This window comes from Saimiri boliviensis, chromosome 4 (assembly GCF_048565385.1).
Source record: "Saimiri boliviensis isolate mSaiBol1 chromosome 4, mSaiBol1.pri, whole genome shotgun sequence".
Lineage (NCBI taxonomy): Eukaryota > Metazoa > Chordata > Mammalia > Primates > Cebidae > Saimiri > Saimiri boliviensis.
The window spans coordinates 40,093,270-40,106,609 of NC_133452.1; the positions used below are offsets into that span (position 1 = coordinate 40,093,270).

General features: G+C 40.1%; 1 protein-coding gene across 9 annotated transcripts in view; it reads left to right on the forward strand.

Moving 5' to 3' along the window:
- ARHGAP18 (Rho GTPase activating protein 18) overlaps positions 1 to 13,340 on the forward strand; it is a 230,945-nt gene that overhangs the window by 99,968 nt on the left and 117,637 nt on the right. Inside the window, exon 1 of one of the 9 annotated variants that reach the window (XM_074397484.1) lies at positions 6,805 to 6,827. The exons of the other annotated variants lie outside the window; for them this stretch is intronic. The gene's annotated coding sequence lies outside the window, so the exon portion shown is untranslated. Of the gene's footprint in view, positions 1 to 6,804; positions 6,828 to 13,340 lie in introns of those variants that run through there. 9 annotated transcript variants of the gene reach the window in all.

The window sequence follows — 13,340 nt, forward strand, 5'->3', positions numbered from 1 at the left end:
AGAATGCTATATTTATATTGCACATGTGCTCTATCATGCAGTGATACCCTTCTTCAATGAAAAAGGTCATCCTGAAATAAATACGGCTAGAGTCTATATCATATCCTGGCTTGGGAGACATTATCTCTAGAAAAGAATTATTTGAATGAGGGAAATTAATGTAAACAAAACCAGATAAGCTTGTTACATGGAAATTCCAAATGGATGGCAGGAAGCTGACTAGGGAACTTTAAATTTCTATGATATCTTGAAGTTGCAAATTTATTTGCAGATTCAAGGGGCATTAGACATACAGAGGGAGAAAGAGTTGGAAACTGTTGTCAGCTTCTTCCGTCACTTTCATTTTACTCTCTTTTGATAGATGTGCATGTCTTTCCTTCCCTTTGATGAAAAGAATACCACTGATGCTTTCTTCCCTTGCTTTTCTATTGTTCCATTGTTTCGTAACCCTCCTCTCCCTTCTTGATTTTCAGTTCTTTTGTGCATGCATATTTCTAAATGCTCAATAACCTTTCTCCTCTTGGCCCAGAGCCCAGGCAGATATTATCAGCCTCCTGCCCTTGGCCAGGAGCCTGCTGGGAACCACTGAGTTTCTTGTCAGTTTCTCCTTGCCCTCCACTTATGTATTGCCTTCTCCTTGGCAGATCCTGACCTGACGGGAATAGCCAATGCCCTACTAGACACTTTGGATCTCAATAAATGTTTCCTGAATGAGTTTATTATTCATGTGAGTAGAGAATCCTTTCATGGGAGGATTTCTCTTTAGGTACCCATGAATCCAAATATATATATATACATATAAACCCATATATACAACACACATGCACACACGTGCACACACACACACACATATATATATATATATATTTTTTTTTCTTTTCATGTAGACGTGGTTGATGCCTGACTCATTATAGGTTTTGATTATTTTATATTTTTAAATGCTTTGTGCAGAAAGCGTTTATTAAAGATACTGGGAACTTTTAGCTTACGGGCCAGATAGGTGTTATAGTTCAATTCTGTCTATCCCTGAGAAGTATTAAGAGATGTCACTGTTCTAAAAATGTTGCTATGATTTTTGAAAACACTGAACAACAGTGCCCACAAGATGGGGATGTTATTCCATGGGAAAAAAAAATATTTTTTTTCTTGGCAAAACTGGGGCATTGTGGGTTTTCCCTCTTTCCAGGGTGAGAATATATTTTTACTCCTAACTTTAAGATTAAAAAAAAAAATGAGTTTATAAAATGATAATTTATTATCATTTGTAAGAGCTTCAAAATTATGAACCAATATTGACTAATTACTTTCCTCATTCCATGTAAGACTTTGAACTTATTTTTTAACAAAGGAATATTTGTAGATGAATTAGACATTTGACCCACTATATTAAAAAAAACTATGCTTCATTCCAGATTTAAAGGAAGTGCTATTAAGCATCAACAAAGAATAGGAAATAGGCTTTTAACAAGTACAGGAGAAAAGAATGGTGTTCTCAATCAACCAATACTTGGAACCTTATTTGTGGGATGAGAGATACATAGAAGTGATTAGTGAACCAGGATGTGTTATTTACAACCGTATACACATTTGCTTTTAACCTCTACTTCTAAAAAGGGTTGGTGTCTGTATGCACAGGTATAGTCAGAATGTAAATCAGTTTCTAATAGGGTGCCTTGTGAAAGAAGTAGCTGGGGAAGGGAGGAGGCAGGCCCTGGAGTCAGGTTGTAGGCATCCTAGTGTGGGAGCCTCCAGGATGTGGCTGAAGCGTGTGGAGAGAGCCAGGGGTATTCTTGTTGAGGGAAGTAGCATGAACAACTAGTAGGTACTCCAAAGATGGTTTGATGAGGATACTGTATACCATTGGCTCTGTGAGTAGGAACACACAGAAACAGAGGGCCAACTTGGTGACTTGAACATCCACAGGGTTTGCTATCCACAGGCGGCCCTGAAGCCAGTCCTCATGGAGGGAGGAGGATTGTATTGCACTAGTGGCATGGCTGGATACTTCTCATTCTTTTGGCTGCCTCGCATCTATCTGAGCGCTCATTCTGGTGTGGGGAGTTCTCGACTTTTGGAGCTTTGCTGGGATGTAGAGTCACCCTCTTGTCCACAGAAAAGGAGGGCAGTGTCTATTGCTACAGGCATTGCTGATGTGAGCATCATCATCTGCTGCTCCCTGTTGCTCCTGGATCAGCCCCTGGTGTGATCTGGGCATTATTCCTGGCTGGTGGACATTCTGGGAGCCACTCAGTAAGCTTTTAATAAAATTCTCTTCTGCTTGGCTCGATCAGAGTTAATTTTTTTCTCTTTTAATTTATATTTTTAATGTATTTATTTTGACAGTAGACTAGCAGCAGACAAAGATATCAGAGTTGATTTCTGTAACTTGTAATTAAAAGTCCTGATAGAACCAGATGCACATCGTTGAGCACTTTCCTCTGTGCCAAGAAAGTCGCATGTGTTTTATGCACATATCTCGTTCAAGTTTCTCCTGAACTCTGAGAAGAGGTAACATTGTTGATCTCTAATTCACAGGTGAAAAAACTGAGTTTCAGAGAGGTGAAGGAACTTAATCAAGGTCACAAAGGCAGCAAACAAAGCTGGAATGTGATCCAGGCTTTTCTGATAGGGAGACTGTGATCTTCACCTCTTCTGCTCTGCTCTATGTTGTTATTAACTACCGGTTTGTATTTTGGAGCATTTTATTACGAAAGAATTTTTTTCAGAGTACAATGGAGACAAGATTTGGCTCTCTTACTTGATTATTTTTTATTTATTTACTTTTCTTGGAGACAGGATCTGGCTCTGTTGCCCAGGCTGGAGTGCAATGGTACGATCTTGGTTCATTGCAACCTCTGCCTCCTGGCCTCAAGTCCTCCTCCCACCTCAGCCTCCTGAGAAGCTGTGACTACAGGCATGCACCACCACACACTGGCTAATTTTTTTTTTTTTTTTTTTGTATTTTTAGTAGAGACATGGTTTTGTCATGTTACCTGTGCTGGTCTCGAACTTGTGAGCTCAAAGCAATCTACCCGTCTCAGCCTCGCAAAGTGCAGGGATTACAGGTGTGAGCCACCCCACCAGCCATCTTTCTTGATTATTAAAAATAGGATTTGACAGACGTAGATTGTCATTGGTTAGAATGTAGAATTAAACCCTTGATCTACTTTGCTGTACTGTGTTTGGGGCTGATGTAAAGGCGGAAAGTAGATCCCAAAGACAAACAGGCATAAAAGAGGGAAAGTGGGGAACAAAGAGGTGGGAGGAAAGGAACTTATCACACTTCTAAAAAGTGCTAAAGGTGCTGTCAGAGTTCTGCTTCGCACATTGTTAAATTTTCATAGTAACTCTTCACCTAGAACAGTCTATACCCAGATGTCTGCATGGCTGAACCTCCCCAGCCCTGCCCCCTGCCCACCTTTCATTCAGGTCTCTGCTCAAGTGTCATCAGAGAGGTCTTCTCTTCCATCTATAATAACTGCTTCCTGCTATCCACCCATCCCCTTAACCCACCTAACTTATTTTCATAGCTCTTCTCACTACCTGGTTATACATCTTTCGATTTTTTTTTTCCTTGCCACTAGAATATAAGTTTCATCAGACCACAGACTGTTTTGTTCACTACGAAATCCCCGGCATTTAAAAGGTATCTGATGTGTAGCAGATGCTCAAATTCATTTACTTCAATCTTGAGTAAATGGATGAAGGTGAGGAAACTGAAGCTCTGAGTGTTTTAGATAACTTGCCTTTGATTTCATGGAAAATGATGAAACCAAGTTGCAAATTCTAGTCTAGGTGACTCCTAAGACACCACATTTCTCAGGTTTCATTCTTTACTAACATCTCGATTGCTGGGAAATTCCTGTATTCGTACAGAATTTGGGTAAGAAACATCTCACAGAATTTTGAAGTTGAAAAAAAAATCTTTGACTAGCCAGTCCATGTTTTCTATTTTCACAAATGAGGAAGTAACCATGATCCATTGAGGGTAGGTGACTTGATCAAAGTAATACTGCTATTTACTGATAGAGGAAGGACAGCAGTCAGCCTGTCCGTTCATCAGTTCAGTCCTATTCCCCATCCTCTGCTGTGTTCACTTTGTCTTGATAAAGCAAGCCCTGTTTTGATGAAGAATTCAGACGCCAGTCGTTGGTGATGGGTTCGAGATAATGCATCATGCTATTTTTTTTTTTTTTTTTTTTTTGACAGAGCTTTGCTCTGTCGCCAGGCTGGAGTGCAGTGGTACGATCTTGGCTCACTGCAGCCTCCACCTCCCAGGTTCAAGTGATTCTCCTACCTCAGCCTCTAGAGTAGCTGGGATTACAGACACGTGCCACCACACCCAGCTGATTTTTGTATTTTTAGTAGAGATGGGGTTTCTCCATGTTGTCCAGGATGGTCTCAACCTCTTGATCTTCTGAGCTGCCTGCCCCCAGAGTCATGTTATTTTAATTCCATGATATTAACACAGTAAAGCAGAGGCTGCAAACTCAGATGCTCACAGGGACCCATGGATAGCATAGCATTCCGATGGGAGTGGTGGAGGCTGTCCCAAACTGGGAGGCAGATCTCCTGTTCAAAGGGACCAGCCCCGCAGCACCTGCTGCCTCCTCAGAGAAACATGTTACAAGAAAAAAAAAACATGGTAAACCAATTTAAAAATGTTTGAAACACCCTGCTGGCCAAACAAAACATTTCTGGCTGCCAGATCACCCTGGTGGACTTCAGTTTGTGATTGTTAAAGTCCTAGTGTGAACAGCTCTTTTCTTTCCAAAGGAGATTTCACTACGTGGGGATATGGTGGAGAATATGTGAAGTGGTATCACTGTGGTCACTGTGGCTAACTGTTCTTTAGACCAGCCAAAAGATCAGTGGGTTGGGCTGTCAGAGTTCACAGAGTGAAAATAATTATCAATAAAACAGTATTTATTGCCTGTTTTTATTACCCTGGCGATAAAGTTGAAGAGTAATGTGTTTTCTGTATCCGAATACAATCTGTTCTAATGGAGGATACTTGGTTATGCTGTTTCCTGACTGAGAGTCAGGAGACCTTTTTAGATGTTTGGTGCAGCTATTAACTACCTGGATGTTACTGGGCAAAGCACCCAATTTTTCTGCTTTGCCATATTCATATTTGTGTATTTAAAGGACTGGATTTACTGGGGCCTAGGAAACAGGATGCAGAGGGTTTTATACAAGACTTGAACCTTGTTCTTTATCTTCATCTCTAGAAAAAAAAGAAAAAGCCTGTGTTGTCAGAGCAAAACAGAGACTGGATTGGTCGTATCTATCACGTATGTCTTTGAGCACATGGCTAATCACAGTGTATTTTCTGCTCTTCCTCTGACGAGCCAGCTGTGAAGCTTAGATAGGTTGAGAATAACTGGACTTAGTGATCTGTAGGGTCATGTCAGCCCTAAACCCCATCAGAGCTTGTATTACCCTTCCCGAGGACAGATTTCAAAGCCTTTTGTCATATAGAGGCTAGAGCATGGGTTTTGTGGCAACACAGCCTGGTCGCATCTGAATTTTCCTGGCCATGTTGATTTTCTCCAAGCCTCAGTTTCCTCATCCTTAAAATGGGGGTTATAATGACAACTGCCTCATAGTCTTGTTATTGTGATAATTGCCCCTAACAAATTATTAAATACTCCTTTTATTCTTATAATGGCACAACTGAGCAGCATAAATAATAAAATGTTAATTTAATTAACATTTTCATTTGAAATGCATGAAAATTGTCTTTTTCTGGAAGATTTTAGGCTTTTAAATTTCTTATTAGGAATTGAGATGTGTTGGAATTAAGAGTTGACAAGCTCAGTCAGTACCGTTCCTCACTTACGCATCCAGTTGAGCCTAACGTGCCTCTCTCTATTTGAGCAGTACCAATTGATTAAGGCACAGAGACCGGTGAATCTTGTATCAGATGGTGTGAGCTGTAGGTACCCTGATTTAACCAAACAGCTAACTTTGCCTATGGACACAGAGTCGTGCTTGTGAATCCTTGCACAGTGCAACAGAAGGAAGCCTTCACATGGGGATTTAGTGTCACTCGGAGGCCATCTGACTACAACTTTGCTGTAGAGAGAAGCATTCATTACACAGGAAGAACTGCTTTAGTAGCTTTCACGGGCTAATGTGAAGGACTTCTGCACTAGAAGAACAAAAACACCTCTCCAGATCCATATTGGAGCATAATTTAAGGCAAGAGGATGACAATAGACAAATTGCACCCACTTCAAAAGGAGAGTGTGGGTTTACACTGAGTATTTGTTCCAAAAAGCTGAGAAGCAGGCACCATGCCCTGGTGGGTCCTTCACACTGGCTTGCTATCACTGCTGAAAGAACAGCTTGTCCTTGTCTGCTGTACTTTCATCTTCTGCCATGTTTGTATTCATGTGCACTCTCCCCCCACATAAAAGAGCACAGCTTGCTATTCCTGCCTTTGCTTCCGTGACCTGCAGTAAAACCATGAAAAATATATTTTAAGGCTTTTTACGTGGAATGGTAATTATGCACAATGGTTTTTAATCATTTGGCATCTAGCAAGGAGCCTTCAGAGAGTGTTACCCCTCAGAGACCTGCAGCTTTCATGGATCCTGGGAGGGGCCCTTGGTTGCAGGGACTCTGTGTTCTCTCTCTGTGTGTGTATGTGTGTGTGTGTGTGTGTGTGTGTGTGTGTGTGTGTGTCTGTGTGTGGCAACACCAGGTAGTGACAACAGTGTCACCTGGGAAACAGAGGACACAGATGACTGCTTGGTGGACTTGAAACCAGCTCTAAATTGCTGTTGGGTTCTGAACAAAACTCCAGGAAAATTGTTCGCTGGGTGAGCTGGTGGGATGAAGAGACTGGGATGGGCTGAGGGTAGAGGGCAGAATGGAGACCGTGCACATTATTTGTGGTGTGGTCAAGGGAGACTTGAGAGGAAACATATGAATCTCACCTTGCTGCCAGTTTGGATCATACACAGTCACAGCTGGAAATTTTCTTAGAAGAGACCATCTAGTTCCAAGCCTCTCGTTAAACCACCGAGGAGACTGCGGCATGTGGAGGTGAAATGACTTGCCTGAAGTCAGTTAGCTGCTTGGTAAAACTAGCCAGGAATCCAGGCCTTCTGATTTCCCCACCTCAGCAGTCAGCGGCATTGTTTTTCCTATTTAAAGAAAAAAGGGATGCATATTTATTAAATAGGGGGAAAGAAACAGTAAAGTAGAATGAATAATCTATAATCCTACTATCAAGGCAAACCACTTAATATTTTTATATTCATCATCCCATATATTAACATTTTTTACAAGTTATTAAACAAATTATCCATATTTTATATCCCACATTTTTTTTTTTATATGAGGTTTTACTTTCTTGCCCAGGCTGGACTTGAACTCCTGGGCTCATGCAATCTTCTTGCCTCAGCCTCCCCAGTAGCTAGGACTATAGGTGTATAACACCACACCTGGCTGCTCCCACTTCTTTCATAAAGTTTCCATTTGTTTCTGCTTCCACACAAATCAAATTTTTGATGCCCAGCTTCCCTATTAAGGAACAGTAACATGAGTTTGTCTTAATTGTAAAAAGTTCTTTATAACTTTAATGTTAATGCACCATTGTGATTTTTTTTCCCAAGGTTTTGTTTTCTCTTTTTCTCCTCCTCCTCTTCCTTTTCTTCTTGGTTCAGTTTTTATTTAACATACTTAACAAGAGAGCCATTGTAGACCTTTATGATTATTCTTTATTTCAATTCCAAACATGCAGCCTCCGCCACACCACACACAGATTCTTTCATCCTAAATTTGTTTTTGGTAATCTCCCTTACACTCCCATCATTTTAACTCTCATGTATATGCTAATCATTCCAAAATTATCCTCCAGCCAGTAACTCTTTCATGGGCACAACCTAGACTTTGAAATGCCTGATCAGTTCTTGTCTAACTTGACTGTACACAGGCAAAACTTTGGAATCTTGTTAAAATGCGGATTTGGATTCCGCAGATCTGGAATGGGGTCTAAGATTCTGCCTTTTTGGCCAGCTTGATGCCCAGTGCTGCTGGTCAGTGGAGCATGCTAGGTAGCAAGGATCTCCCACACAGCTCTGCAGGTCCAAACTGAGGGTGTCACATTCTCTGCCAAACCTCCTTTTTTTTTTCCTGTCTTCCCTTTTTCAGTTAATGACTTTGCCGTCTACCCTCCAGTCCAAGAACAAACTGTGGAATTCTCTTTGTTTCTTCCCTTTCCTTCATCTACTTTATCTAATTGGTCAGCAAGGCATTCTGTTTGGGAAAAGCTTCTTGAACGTGTCCTTTCGCTTTTGTTTTTACCACTGCTCTTTGGATTCAGCACCTTATCATTGCTCAGCGATCTGTTTACTCCACAGCACCTTGGCCCCAGGCTGTCTCAGGATGTGCCTTCTCAGAATTATCTTTCTGAAACAGGAATTTGATAGTCATATTTGCTTGCTTGAAAACTTTCCATGGTCGCAGGGCGAGGTGGCTCAAGCCTGTAATCCCAGCACTTTGGGAGGCGGAGGCAGGTGGATCACGAGGTCAAGAGATCGAGACCATCCTGGTCAACATGGTGAAACCCCGTCTCTACTAAAAATACAAAACATTAGCTGGGCATGGTGGCACCTGCCTGTAATCCCAGCTACTCAGGAGGCTGAGGCAGGAGAATTGCCTGAACCCAGGAGGCGGAGGTTGCGGTGAGCCGAGATCGCGCCCTTGCACTCCAGCCTGGGTAACAAGAGCAAAATTCCGTCTCAAACAAAACAAACAAACAAAAAAACAAAAACAAAACAAAACAAAAAAACAACTTTCCATTGTCTCACTGCCTGCATTTCCAAGGTTCTCAATTTGACAAGCAAGGTCCTGCAGAATTTGGCTGCAGCCTCATTTCCCCCACCCCCAGCCCCATGCCTTCTGCCTCGTCCAAAGGGTTGTACCTCCCTGAAAATGAATGCAGTCTGTCTACATCATTGCACTCACGGTTCTCTGAATTCACCATCCATGCTTGCTTCTCTGTCTTTGCTTGGCGTGGTTGCCATGCCTTGAAGGCCGTTCTCATTATGTTCTAACTGGCAGAGTCCTACTCAACCTCCAGCTCATCTCATGTCATTCTGTGACGCCTTCAACGAATCCCTTCACTAGAGCTTGTGACTTCCCTAATATGTACTTCCATTGCAGTTACCACTTAGGATAGGTAGGATAGGTAGATCGCAGTTACCACATAGCCAGGCATGGTGGCTCACACCTGTGATCCCAGTGGGTGGAGGTGGGAGGATCAAGTGATCCCACCTACCTTTGGGAGGCCAAAGTGGGTTTATCATTTGAGGCCAGGAGTTCAAGACCAGCCTGGCCAACATACCAAAACCCCGTCTCTACTAAAAACATAAAAAATTAGCTAGGGTTTGGTGGTGAGTGCCTGTAATACCAGCTACTAGGGAAGCTGAGGTAGGAGAATCGCTTGAACCCCAGAGGCGGAGGTTGCAGTGAGCTGAGATTGCATCACTGCACTCAAGCCTGGGCGACAGTAAGACTCTGTGTCAAAATAAAAAAATAAAATAAAAAATAAATTCTAGCTCTATCTTGTCTGAAGTACACCTGCATTCCATAGTTTGGCATAGTGTGGAATAAAGTAGTTTTTCACTGAATATTTGCTGAGTCAATGAGAAACCAAATATTCTGTGGATAAACAGGCATTAACTTGTAAATGTTAGCAATGAGAAGGAATTATGGCAATTGTATCTGCCGGGCTCTACAAGGAGAACCTGCCTACTGCCTCATTCATTCTAAAGCTACTCTGTCAAGACAGTAGTCATCAGCAACCTGTGGTCATTGAACACTTGGACTGTCCGCTCCAAACTGAGTTATGATGGAAGTCAAATTACATGCAGGATTTTGAAGACTTACAATGGAATAAAAAGGATTTTATTAATTGCCACGTTTCTTACATGTTTCAGTGATAATATTTGGGGTATATTGGGTGGGTTAAAATTATTAACATTAATTTTGCCTACTTTTCACTTTTTAAAGTGTAGTTACTAAAAATATTAAATCACTTTCATCTCATTTTTTATTTCTATTGGCCAGCACTGTTCTAAAATATCAATTTACTTCTCATATTTGAAACACCAAAGGTGTTCTCGTATTTGAAACACCTTTGTGCTTTTAAAGATTTCATAAAGTGAGGTTTAGTTATTTTCGAATCTTATGAGTTACTGACTTTAAATTTGTTTCAGTGAAGATTCTACCAGTGAACTCAATTCTTCAAGTTGTATTTTTTGAGACGATTCTCTTGACTCTTACTGAATCACCAAACTAAAGAACTTTATCATGTTGGATATTACTGTGCCCTATAAATAGAAAACTCAAAATGTATTGTTTTTCTTTTCACCATGACCTAGGGAATTAGAAATGGAAGGTAAGAAATTTTAGTCTAAGATTTGTCCACATCCTCAGTCCTGCTGCCCACATACTTTCTCACTACTTTTTCTGATTTAAAATTATGTACATTGCATGCCATCATTGATACCTTCTGCTAAATCCGTTTTTCAGTGTTTAAAGCTTAAGGATTGTATCACTTTTAATTTTTTTTTTTTTTAATTTGAGGTGCCTAAGGCAGTTTTCTTTTCTTTTCTTTTCTTTTCTTTTTCTTTTTTTTTTTTTTTTTTTTTTGTAATCATAAAACTCTTTTCCGATGCATCCTTAAACAGATCTCCAAATAACAAAATCAAGACAAAGATTCTATAGTTGAGATGTAAGTTGGGACCCAGAGAGACCCTTGCCTGCCACTTCCAAGGTGAAGTGGCAGGTGAAATTATGGCTTTATAGGTGAAAAATCACTACTAACAGGTTAGTGCTATATGATTTCTAGGAGAAGAGACAATTTTTGTAGGATGTTTCTTGTAGGACGTATCGGCCATGCTCACATGGTGAACAGTAGACCTGCAGATAAGCCACTTCCTTCTGTCTTCCAGTAGTACTTCTTTCCCACACTGTACAGTGATAATGATGTAAGAAATATTTTTTCTGGAGATATTAGCATGGGCTAAGAATGATGACAACGCTTCAGGTGTGAATAAGAACCTATTGGAGATAAGATGAGTCACCATCTACTATGATTCCTGGAATAATAGCCCAAAGCAAGGATTAGGTAAATGCTTAGGAGGCAGCTAATAAATGTCAGTCTCTTTTCTGCCATGCATACCCCATCGCTTGTTGCAATTCACTGATTAGGGTTTAAAATGGCATGATGAATTATGCAAAAACTGTTTCTGCAGGAGGGGCTGTCTTGCAGCCTAATGCAGCACAGATGGAAAGATCCTCTTTTAATCATTGTTCTCACAATACTTGGAAGCTTTTTGAGGAATAAGCACTCAGAAGTGGAAGTGAATGGCCTTCCACAGTAAATGAATTCCTTCTGCAGAGAGGAACTGAAATGTATTTTGTGATGCAGATGGTTGCCCTGTGTGTGAATGCTCATCCTTGTCATTTGAGATTCATGCTTAGGAGCAAAATATCTCTTGAAATACATGAGTTTAGATGATTCCATTGGAGAAATTACTCCTGTCCAGTCTGGCCCAACATGTATTAAGTTTTTGGGTTTTTTTTTTTTCCCCAAAAATGGTGACAATGAGTGTATAAATGCCAGCTCACTCCAATTAGGAAAACATGCAAATTATGTCTCTCTGATCTGTAGTTACTACACTGAAGAGACTAAACTAGTTACCATCCCCTTTTATTAGCATAATATTAATGCAGATGATCAGCAAAGGCATTCTTAAAAAAAAAACGAGAACCATGGAAAGCAGTTAATAACAGTGCTAATTTCCTCAGTTAGGAAGCAAAAAAAAAAAAAAAAAAAAAACATGTATGATTAGGCTTTTAACTTTGGTATCTGTGCCAAAGACTTCCCACCTGGGTCTAAATATGTACCTGTTTCTAAAATTAATGTCAACTTGGGGCTTTCACTTGCAGAGAGGCAATCTGAAAAAGGCCCAATGGAAAAATTTCACAACAAAGATGATATGCTATTATCTGTAGGTATTTCATGATTTGGATGTCAATAAGAATATGTACTACAGGTTGTTTTTATAAGACATTGCTTTTTAAAATATAGGGAGCAAAAGTAAAGGAGTAATATTCATTGGCCAACTCAAGGTAAAATAAAGGACTGCCTTAAACTTTTCGCAGCAAGGCATTAATATAAAGAGGACACTGATTAATTCTTTATTTGCCCAGAGAAAATGGGCTGAAGTTAGAGGGAAATCAAGTTGAATCAAACAACAGGAAAACACCGTTGGCTCTGGGAAAGCTTTATTAGAAAGAGGCAGAGCAAAAGACTGGAATCTCCCTTCTCACCCCCTCTTACTGTGCTGTTGACACTTTTAAACGCTTTTTGGCATCTTGTCCTTGTCCATGTTTAACTGGCAGTGAGCACTGCAACACCTGCTTTTTTTCCCCACTACATAGCATGAAGCCAGGGCTGCCCTGTATTATTTTTTCCCTACGTATTTTATCTCCTTTATCAAAATGTAGATTCAGAGGTCAGTGGTGAAGCCCTGTGCTGCTTTGGATTTTAAACATCAGCATGTATAGTGCCTGGTAATTAATAGGGAGTCAGTAGTTGTTGAATGTGTGAACCACAACTTGAGTGGTCTGTTTATTATTAACAAGCAAGAACTCAAGTTCTATAGTATCACTCTACTAAAACATTGAAGTGTTGGCTTCATTCCAGTTTCACTGTTTTTTCAGTGTCTTTTTTATTACTTGAAATGGAAAGTATATATTATGTGGATGAAGTTCCTTTTCAAACTATAACTGCAGTGATTTTTATAATAACATCTAAGTACAGAATTCTGATTAATATCTGTAATGAGAGAAGACCAACGAATAAATATAGGCATTGTTGTTCAGTAAAAACTGTATTCATAAAACTATTGGATTAAGAAATGAGCATTTCTGTATTAGATTGGTTGGCATATGAAAGCATGCTTAGAGTTTCACAATATTTGTCTTATAAAAGTTGTGCATTTTACTTTACAGAACTGGCTTTTGCAAATAACTGAAGTCATTCATGAGGTAGGAGACTTTAACAATTGGTCCTCAAGTACTTGAGTTTAAAAAAAAAAAAAAAGAACAAGAACAAGTTCTGAGTCTTTGATCTTTACCTTAAGAGTATCTGGCAACTTAGATCTTTCTGTAGACGTATCCTGGCAAGATGGTAAAGGAAGTTCTATTTTTGATGCTATCATCTACACTGGCTTCCATGGCTCTGATACAGTGTAAATACTGATTTTTGCCCTGGAGGGCATTACGTGCTCTTAATCCTTTCATCTTCTCCTTGT